Source organism: Puma concolor, chromosome D1 (assembly GCF_028749965.1).
Source record: "Puma concolor isolate L17-30 chromosome D1, mPumCon1.1.hap2, whole genome shotgun sequence".
Lineage (NCBI taxonomy): Eukaryota > Metazoa > Chordata > Mammalia > Carnivora > Felidae > Puma > Puma concolor.
The window spans coordinates 19,715,768-19,725,631 of NC_141676.1; the positions used below are offsets into that span (position 1 = coordinate 19,715,768).

General features: G+C 44.9%; 1 long non-coding RNA gene across 1 annotated transcript; it reads left to right on the plus strand.

Annotated features, from left to right (window-relative positions):
• Nucleotides 1–2,318: 2,318 nt before the first annotated feature.
• Nucleotides 2,319–9,290, plus strand: LOC147576542 (uncharacterized). The gene is made up of 3 exons (XR_015241418.1): nt 2,319–2,580; nt 5,860–5,929; nt 8,593–9,290. It is a non-coding gene; the product is annotated as an uncharacterized LOC147576542 (long non-coding RNA).
• Nucleotides 9,291–9,864: the final 574 nt, after the last annotated feature.

The following is a 9,864-nucleotide window of genomic DNA, read 5'->3' on the forward strand; positions in this document are numbered from 1 at the left end:
TGATCTTCCAGCTATAAATCAGAAGTTCCCACATCCCTTTCCTTATGTTTGATAACTTGCTAGAATGGCTCACAAAGCTCAGGAAAACAGTATACTTACTAGATAATTGGTTTGTTATAGAAGGATAGATGATGTAGGAAGAGCCGGGTGAAGGAGCTGCACAAGGCAAGGTGTGTAGCCGTGCTGCCCTTCAGCACCTCCATGTGGTCAGCAACCCGGAAGCTCCTGGACCCCATACTTTGGGGATTTTTATGGTGGCTTCATTACAGGGGCATGGTGGGTTAAATCGTTGGCCACAGGTGATTAACTCCAACTCCAATCTCTCCAAACTCTCTTGAAGTCAGGTCAGGGGCTGGAAGTCCCAACCTTTGGAATATAAGGTTGGTCCCCCTGGCAACCAGTGCTCCACCAGAGGGACTTTCCCAAAGTCATCTCATTAACAAGCTCAGGTGTGGTTAAAGGGGCCTATTGTGAATAAAGACATTCCTTTTACATTTATTCTTTTATCACTTAGGAAATTCCAGGGGTTTTAGGAGTTCTGTGCCAAAACTTCAAATCTATATCTCTTAACATAAATCACACTATCACACATATATTTGAATTTTTGTAAAATACACATAGCAAAATTTATCATTTTAACCACTTTTAAGTGTACAATTCAGTGACATTAAGAACATTTACAATGTTGTGCAACCATCACCACTATCCATTTCCAAAACTTTTTCATCCCAAACTCTTCACCCATTAATTTTTAACGTTTATTTATTTGTGTGTGTGTGTGTGTGTGTGTGTGTGTGTGAGAGAGAGAGAGAGAGAGAGAGAGAGAGAGAGATTGCAAGCTGGGGAGGGGCACAGGGAGAGGGAGACACAGAATCTGAAGCAGGCTCCAGGCTCTGAGCTGTCAGCACAGAGCCCGATGTGGGGCTCAAACCCACGAACTTCGAGATCATGACTTGAGCCGAAGTCAGAGTGAGCCACCCAGACGGCCCATCTCTTTACTCATTAAACAATAACTCTGCATTCCTCCCTCCCCCTCAGCCCCTGATACCCTCCGTGCTACTTTCTGTTTCTATGAATTTTTTATTCCAGGAACTTCACATAAGACAAACCATATACGCTGTCCTTTTGTGTTGGACTTGCTTCATTTAGCATAATGTCTTCAGGGTTCATCCACGTTGTGGCATTTAGCAGAATTGTATCCCTTTCTATAGCTAAATAATATGTAATTGTAGCGGTATACATTTTGTTCATCCATTCATGTGTTGATGGACACTTGGGTTACTCCCAGCTTTTGGCTACCATGGATGACGCCACTATGAACATTGGTGCAGCAGTGTCTGTTGGAATCCCTGCTTTCAATTCTTTGGGGGTGTCTACGATCCTGTTATATTTTAATTCCAATTAAACAGTAAACATCCAGCTCTTTCTTCTCATTGTTCCATAAGGCAATGAAGAAATAGGTACTTCCATTTTACAGATGCAGAAACTGAGCAGGAGCTCAGGACTGGGAACTAGAACAGAAGCTCCATCCCTGGTGTGTAGCCTTTCACACTAGACTAACATCCCCCAGGACAAGGGCCGTGTCTGTTAATCACTGATGTATCCCCAGGACAAGTGACTAGGATGCAGCCAATGTGTTTTGAAAGAATAAATGAATCTTTTTTTGTGCTTTTCCCACTAACAAAGTCTCTAGAAGTTCCCCGTGTCTAGGACGTGTACTCTTCTCCTTTCCCTGATCTCCCTATGAAGACACTCCCCCATCCCAGGGACTTGGACAAAAAAGCCTGTGCCCATCCATGTCTCAAATGATGACAACTTCAGCTTCAGTGCAGCCGGAGAAAGGTGGCTTTCCAGAGTGCTCTGTCCACAGTTCCAGGAGTGCAACTTTGCCTCCATCCCGCCTGTGGCTTCATTTGAGCCCCACCCCTGAGTCCGCTGCAATGCTGGGCTCAACTGGGTCCTGGCTGGTGTAGGAAACCCACTGGGGGTGCCTCTGGCATGGGCGGGGTGGGGGTGGGGGTTGGACGCCTTAGAGCCCGGTTTTGTCAGAGGGTTTCCAGGCTCCTGCATGATTGCGGGTCCTCTTATCCCACAGTGCGCTCTTGGGATTCGGGACCGTCAGCCTAAATTCCCTTTTGTTTAAAAATGGAGACAAATGCCATCTTAATGGGGTGATAAGCAAGCTGCTCTCGGTAAACGGCTTGGGCGGCTTGGCATTTGCTTTATAAAATGGGGGCTCCAAAAGGATTCCCCGCTCCCTCCACCTTGGAGGAGCCTGGCCTCTGGCTCCCGAGGGGGAGGTAAGGGGTGTGGCTTACATCATCTGGGGTCCTTTGTCCACTGCTTCATGCCTACAGCACAACAAAGGCTGTCCTTAACCGCACAAAGACGGGAGGCACGGGGCGCCCCTGACTGTCTCTCGTTAAAGGAGGAGGCTGTGTAAGAAAGGAGGCAGGTGTTGGTGAGAAGCACGCGCAAGGCATCCATTTCAGGCCCCCAGAGCAGTCTGGCCTGGGGTTCAGTGTCACCAGGGATATTTCTTGGACTCTTTAGTGTAGGAGGGAAGCGCCGAGACAAAAGGTTTGGTGGGGACCGGGGTGCGGGTGGGGGGTGGGGTGGAGATGAGCTTGTGCAGGTTTGGCAAAATGTAGAGAACTGAATGCATCTATGTATAGCCAGACTGGAGCGCCCCCCCCCCCCCCCCCGCCCCTCCGCCCCTCCGCCCCTCCGCCCCTCCGCCCCTCCGCCCCTCCGCCCCTCCGCCCCTCCGCCCCTCCGCCCCTCCGCCCCTCCCCTTCGGCTGGAAGGGGGCGGAGCGGCCCCCTACCCACCCCCACCCCCACCCCCGCCCCGTCCCCGCGCAGCAGAGGGTTAACCCCTCCCGGCTCCCGAGGACCTCGGACCGGCTCGGGTCCGCGGTTGGGATAGAGAGCTGTTATACCCTTGTTATTTTTCCTCACGTTTTTGCTTGTCATTGTGTTTGGATTTCGGGATTTGGCTTTTTCTTTTGGACGTTTAAAATATTTAGAGGGAGAAAAAAATTCATCGCAGTGAAAGGATGGGAAGCGCCGCAGGACTGGGTTGAGGGGGGTTAGGGATTGGGGAGGAGCCATCGGGAGTCCTGGGTCAGAGGAAGGGCACTCCACTGAGCCCCAAAGACCGACACTTGGGCAGAGGGGCTTCCAGCTTTGAAGACCCCTCTTCCACTCGTCTGCTATGACAGCTGTGATTAATAGGGTCCATCATCCCGTCCCATGGGCGCTCCTCTCACCTCCCAGACACATCCTCGGTACAGCAGTCCGAGCCTCTGCTGGGCTGGGAGGCAAGGTGATCCCTCGGTTGAGTCCGGCATCCTTATCTTTCCTCGTCTGCTGACCCAGTGGGGAAGGGCATGAGGGAGAAGGACACAATCTCCCTGAAAGGGAAGGAAAAGAAAACGGAGATCAGGTTCCAGAAGCGAGGGAAGAAGTGGCATGGGTTACTCAATGACACTTTAGAGCTTCTTAGATGACATTTATGAGGTATGTATAAAAGGAAATGTTAAAACTTGGGTAGGGAGGGCATATTCAGCCTACGGCTCTTTGGACCAGAACTTTCTGAAGGCAGCAGGCTTCATGTCAGAGCTATTAGTCTGAGGCAAAAGGTGCTGAGCACTAAGGTCAGGTGAGAGGAAGATAAGGTGGCCTGGGTGTGGCACCACGGAGCCGGAAATTGAGACAGAAATGAGGAGGCAGAGCTATTAAGCTCCAGGATCCCAGGGATGAAAAGAATGCATGAAGGTATTATCTGGAGGGACCTTGCTCCCCAGAGCAAGAATTGTGTTGGCCCACAGGCTTGAGATGGAGGCATCCGGTCAGTTTGTACACTTCAGGCCCTAGAGAGATGACTAGGGAATGGAAAATAGCTACTTCCCAATGGAACCTTGTACCTTGGAAGCCCTGGAAAGCTGCAGAAATCGAAAGGGGTGAGAAGGGGGCTCAAAAGGCAGGACCAAATAACATTTGCATCTCTCTTGCTCTGGCATGTAGTAGCTCTGATAGAGAAAACAAGCCATGGGAAATGGTGAGCTAGTGTTAAAAATCAGAACTGGATTTCCTGAACTAAGATTTACATGATAAAAATGGACTTTCTACCCAGGACAGAGTACATCTGAATGTGATCATGACAATGGTGCTTGGTGGGAAAATCTGCCACCTGATGAACATAACTTCAAACTGAAATTTGAGGGGCACTTGATGGCTCAGTCGGTTAAGTGTCAGACTCTTGGTTTTGGCTCAGGTCATGATCTCATGGTTTGTGAGTTCAAGCCTCACCTCGGGCTCCACACTGACAGTATGCAGTGACAGCCTGCTTGAGGTTCTCTCTCTCCCTCTCTCTCTACTACCCCCCGCCAAGAAATAAATAAACTTTAAAAAAAAAAACTGAAATTTTAGGGAAAGAGGGAGGTAAAATATCCATCTGTAGTGAAAACTGGATATTGTGGAGAATAAGCTTGGCATCAGTGAAAAACAGAAAAGCAAAGAAGTCCTCAGTTAAGTAATGATGTTTACATGGTCTCAGAGGTAGGCTTCTATTAGGTTCAGCCAAACAAGACTCAACCAAGGGGAGTGTGTCAACTATACTTCAGTGCTTCCATTAAAAAAAAAAAAGAGTCAACCAGCAGGAGACTGGAAAGTGGGAGGAGAGTGGAGTTGGGATATTTATTTTGTGACTCCATGCACTGGTTACATCCCTCTCTAATGATCACAGCTCTTGTTAGGTGGCAATTTTCAGATTCTGGTATCTACCCCTCCCTTTGCTCTTCTGGAGCTTGGAATGGTAACAGGTACCCACTGTTGCTAACTCCATTCTTTGATGGTTTCCCTTAACCCTGCCCATACCATTTAACCAGCCTCTTTATCAAAGTCTCAGTTGCCCCATCTGAGAGCACCAGCCACTTCCCCAGGTTCCTATGGGGACCCTGGCCAGTGTAATAGTCTAATAAGTGACATAAAGTTGAAATTGTGATGTGATGTTATTATAAGCTCAAAGCCATCACCAAGATTTGGATGAGGCTTAGGATATGAATTCTATGGTGGTAGGAATGTCCTTCATCCAAATAAATTTGTCTCATTGAAATGGGCCAAGGAGTAGGACTCAGTTCATTCATTTAAAGAAATTTTTGTTGAGTATCTACTCTATGCCATTGACCACATTAGGGACTGGGGAGTCAGTGGTGGGCAAAACAGACAAATGTCCAGTTCTTGCGGTGTTTTCAGTGTAGTGGAGGAGAAAGACATTAATCACATAGCCATAAATATAAACATATAGGTAGGAACTATGACAAATCCTTGGCAAGATAATGCAAGTTTCTTTGAGAGCATCTAATAGGAGGCTAATACAGGGTAACCTCCTTTGGGGAATTGACACTAAGCTTAGCCAGGCAAAGGGCAAGAAAGGGGGAGAAAAGCACTGTAAGTAGAGGAAGGAACATGTTCAAAATTCTGAGGCCAGAAAGGTTTTACAGATGTTCAGTAAATCTAGGAGAGACCTCTATAGCAAGTTGAAATTGGCTTTAAATGCAATGGGGAAGCATTAGACAGTTTTGAGCAAGAGAGTAGCATGATTTGATGTCATAAAAGCTTGGTGGTAGTACCAAGGGAGCACAGGTGAGATGAAAGGATGATCAGGTGATGTTGCTGTGGGATGTCCTGACTACTGGTTTGGCTGACAGTCTTGTGATACTTTCCTTGCCTAGAGAATTCTGAATCTAGCATGGGGGCAAGATGCAAACTGGGCTCATGGGCACAACCATTGGATGCCCTGTTCTGTCATAAACATTGCAGTGGATTACATTCTTGACCTGATTTTCTCTTTCAGAAAGATGAGAAAGCAATGAGGGGAGCTTTTACTTGGGACCTAATTCTGACCCACAAGGCAGAACTTGTTGGTAAGGTGGAAGTATCTGGAGGAAAGGGGGAAGTTCTTGAAAGAGACATGTGATTTGTGTGTGTGTGTGTGTGTGTGTGTGTGTGTGAAAGAGAGAGAGAGAGATAGTAAGAGAGACAGATATGCTAGAAAAGCAAACCTTCAGAAAGAAGACTTCAGAAAGAAAACAACTTATGGCTAGAGATTCAAAGAAATAAAGGCTTAAAAGGCACAGGAAATTCTACTGCATGAGTTTTCTGGGGATTCCATAATGAAGTACCACAGACTGGTGGCTTAAGTGAAAGAAATTAATTATCTCACAGTTCTGAGGCCAGAAGCTCAAAATCAAGGGGTGAGCTGTGAGGGAGAATCTGACCCAGGCCTCCCTGCTTGGCTTGTGGATGGCCATCTTCTGCCTGTGTCTCTTCATGCTGTCTTCCTTCTATTCGCATCAGTCTCTGTGTCCAAATTTTCCTTTTTTTTTTTTTTTTAATAAGGACACTAGTCCTATTAGATTAGGGCCCACCCTGGTGACCTTATTTCAACCTGAATATTTCTGTAAAGACCCTCTCTCCAAATAAGGTCACATTCAGAAGTAGTGAGTGTTAGGATTCCAACATATCTATTTTTAGGGGACACAATCCAATCCACAACAATTACCTGATAAAATTCAAGCAGAAATTAAACTAATTCATCTATCAAACATGACTTGGGAGCTTATTCTGTCCCAGGCACACTGCTAAGTATGGTTTTGCTCCCAAGGGAACACTTGGGCTTGTGGTAGGATACTGGCATGTGAAAACATATCAGACAGGTTAGCAAGTCCTATGACAAATGTATTTATATCCCTGATGTATGATATATGATATATATGATACAGTTTAATGTAAAATTAGAGGTAAGCACAGCATATACAAAGCACAGTGGTAGTAAAAAGGATGATTGGGAAAAGTTTCTTGGAAGAGGTAACATGAGCTGAGTCACCAAGGATGACAAATAAGTGGCCCAGGTGAAGTGCAAGGTGGTTCCACACAGAGAGAAATGCATGGAGTGAGTGAATGCAGCATGTTCATGGGGTTGGGGGCATAGCTTCAGGGTCAGTGGAGGGAGATGAGGTTAGAGAAGTCAGATAATGAAGGGTCTTAGGTCTAGGATAAAGAATGTGAACTTTATCCTGAAAACTGTGCAAGTGTGTGGGGACACCATCTAGGGGATTTAAGGAAGGGAGTGATGTGATTAGATTTGGCTTTTGTGTGGAGAATGGATTGAAGCAGCTGTGAAGGAGTTGGAAGACTAGTGAGTGAGCAGAAACAGAAATGAGACAGCGAGAGCAAGCGAGAGAGAGGGAGGGAGGAAGGGAGAGAGAGAGAGAGAGAGAGAGAGAGAGAGAGAGAGAGAGAGATTACACAGGGCTGGACCAGGGCAGTAGTGATGGAGAGGAGAGAAACCATCACACAGAGCACTAGGGGTAGAATTCAAATCTGTTAGTGACAACTTAATTGTGAAGGACAAGGGACAAGGGAATTTAGGATGATTCCTGGATGTCTGATTTGAGGGTCTGAGTGGACTGTGGTGCCCCTCACAGGACAGGGAATTTAGGAGGAAGAATGGATGTTGGGGAAGATTAGTTCTGTTTTGGACACGTTGAGATTGAGATGTCTGTGAGACAGGTAGAAATATGGAGTAGAAAGTTACTGTATATACAATGGAAGTCAGGAGAGAGGTCTGGGTTCAAGGTATATTCCTGGGAATTGTCAGTAGTTGAAATCATGCACTAGGATGGAATGCACTAGAATGGAAAGAAATGTAGGGCTCAGGGACAAAAACTTTTGGAAAAGAGCATTCCACATGTCCATAAAATGAGGAGCCCCCAAAGGAGATTGTGAAAGACCAACCAAATGATCCTGGAGAAAAGTGCAATGAACGTGTCCTCACGATATCATAGAGGAGAAAGTTAAGATTGGCAGATGCCCCTGAGAGATCAGGGAGGAAAACAAATGAAAAGGATCCACTGGATTAGGCTATTTGGTGACCATTGGTTACTTCACTGAGGTTAATTTCAGTGGAATGAGGACAATAAAGGCTAAGTGGCTTGGAGAGGAGTGAACAAAAGGGGAGAAAGTGGAGATGAATAGTGTAGATAATTCTCTTAGAAAGCTTGGCAGTGAAGGGAGGGAGACCTTAGCTAGAGGGTCATGGGAGACTGGGAGTTGTTGGGGGTTCTTCTCCACGAGAAAGGCTTGGCAGTGTCTACCATGAATGAACAGAGTAACAAGAGGGACAGGTCAAAGGTACAGGAGGGAAGAAGATTTCTGGAGATGAAAAGGATGGAATTCACAGAAAAAGTAAATGGGTTATCCTTGTAGGAAAGACATCATGAAGGTATGGTGGGTCCAGGAACCATAGAAGGATAGGCAGGAAGTTGAGAAATTCCTCAATAATATTGTCTATATTTTTCTCCCCTCAAATGTAAGAGGTGATTCACCTCTGGGGAATGAAATGGGAAGTGGTTGGATAGTAGAGATGAAAACTGATGAGGGGAAGAAAAACTTGAAAAGGGGGCATATAAAAAAAGGTGGGGGGATCATATCAGTCAGAGTGCAGCTGCAGCTAACAAAATCCATTGCAGCTCTCTTAAGGAGAAAGGGATTTCATAACGTGAATTTGGTGCTTACAAAATCACAGGAAGGACTGGAAGGCCAAACCCTAATTTGAGACTCCAGGAATGAACCCCAGGCTTCTCATCACTGACCTTCCAGAGAACTTGCCACCTCTACAGCAGTCAAGAACTTGAGGAGTCTGGAAAACACTGCTACAATGTTGAATCAAGAAACACGCTCTTCAGCTGGGATAAAGGAATCAGGAAGTTGAGACTGAAACTTTGGTTACAAACTCCACATTCACTGAATGTTTCTCATTGACAGGACCCGTGTCATGCTCTAAACTAGTGAAAGCGATTCTGGGAAGTTTTTGGGTTTTCATTCTCAGCAGTCTAGGAGTGCACACCTTTATTCCCACTCTTAAATTCTAAAAAAAAAAAAAAAAAAAAAAAAAAACAACAGCAGCAGCATCATGCTCCTACCCAATATAACCATCCCTTCATACAAACAATCCACTCATCCATCCATCTTTTTTTGTTGTTAAAATCAGACTTATGCCGAATATACAATTACAGATTTTGACAAAGCTGATTAGTAGCCACAGACTTTCATCCATGAATAATAGATAATTGCCAAGAATCTCCCATTCAATCTTGAATATAGAAACAGCCTAGTAGCTATTTACCTCGCCATGTTTTAAGGCAGGGCACTAAAATGTACAATGCTGTTTTACACATACAAACAACTTCATTTGATTATCACATCATTTGGTGAACTGGACATACATAGGGGCTACTGTTTTCATTTTATAGTTGAGATAAAAGTCTCATTCTATAAATGCATTCTATAAATTTTAGCTATATTTATATTAATTGCAAAATCCTTTAGTATCCAAATGTATTTATAGCCCATCAAAGAGAAAGAGGTTGTGTATTACGCTCAGTAATGCTACTTGCATGATAAACAATACAGGTTATGTGTCAATTTCGTCCCATTGGACAGTGCGCTCATCTGTTTAGAAGAGACGGTAAGCAATTACCTTAGCCTAGTTAATAATTTTCTTTTTTTCAGCTTTACTGAGGTATAGGTGAGAAATGAGAATTGTATATGGTTAACGTGTTCGACTTGATGTTTTGACATATGCATGCATTATAAAATGATCACCACAATCAAGTTAATTAACATATCCATCACCTCACATAGCTATAATTTTCTTCTTTCTTTTTTGTGAGAACACTTCAGATATGCTCTCTTAGCTGATTTCAGATAATATAATATTGTTAAGTACAGTCACCATGCTGTACTTTACATCTCCAGAACTTATTTATCCTGTATGATTGAAACTTTGTACCCTTTG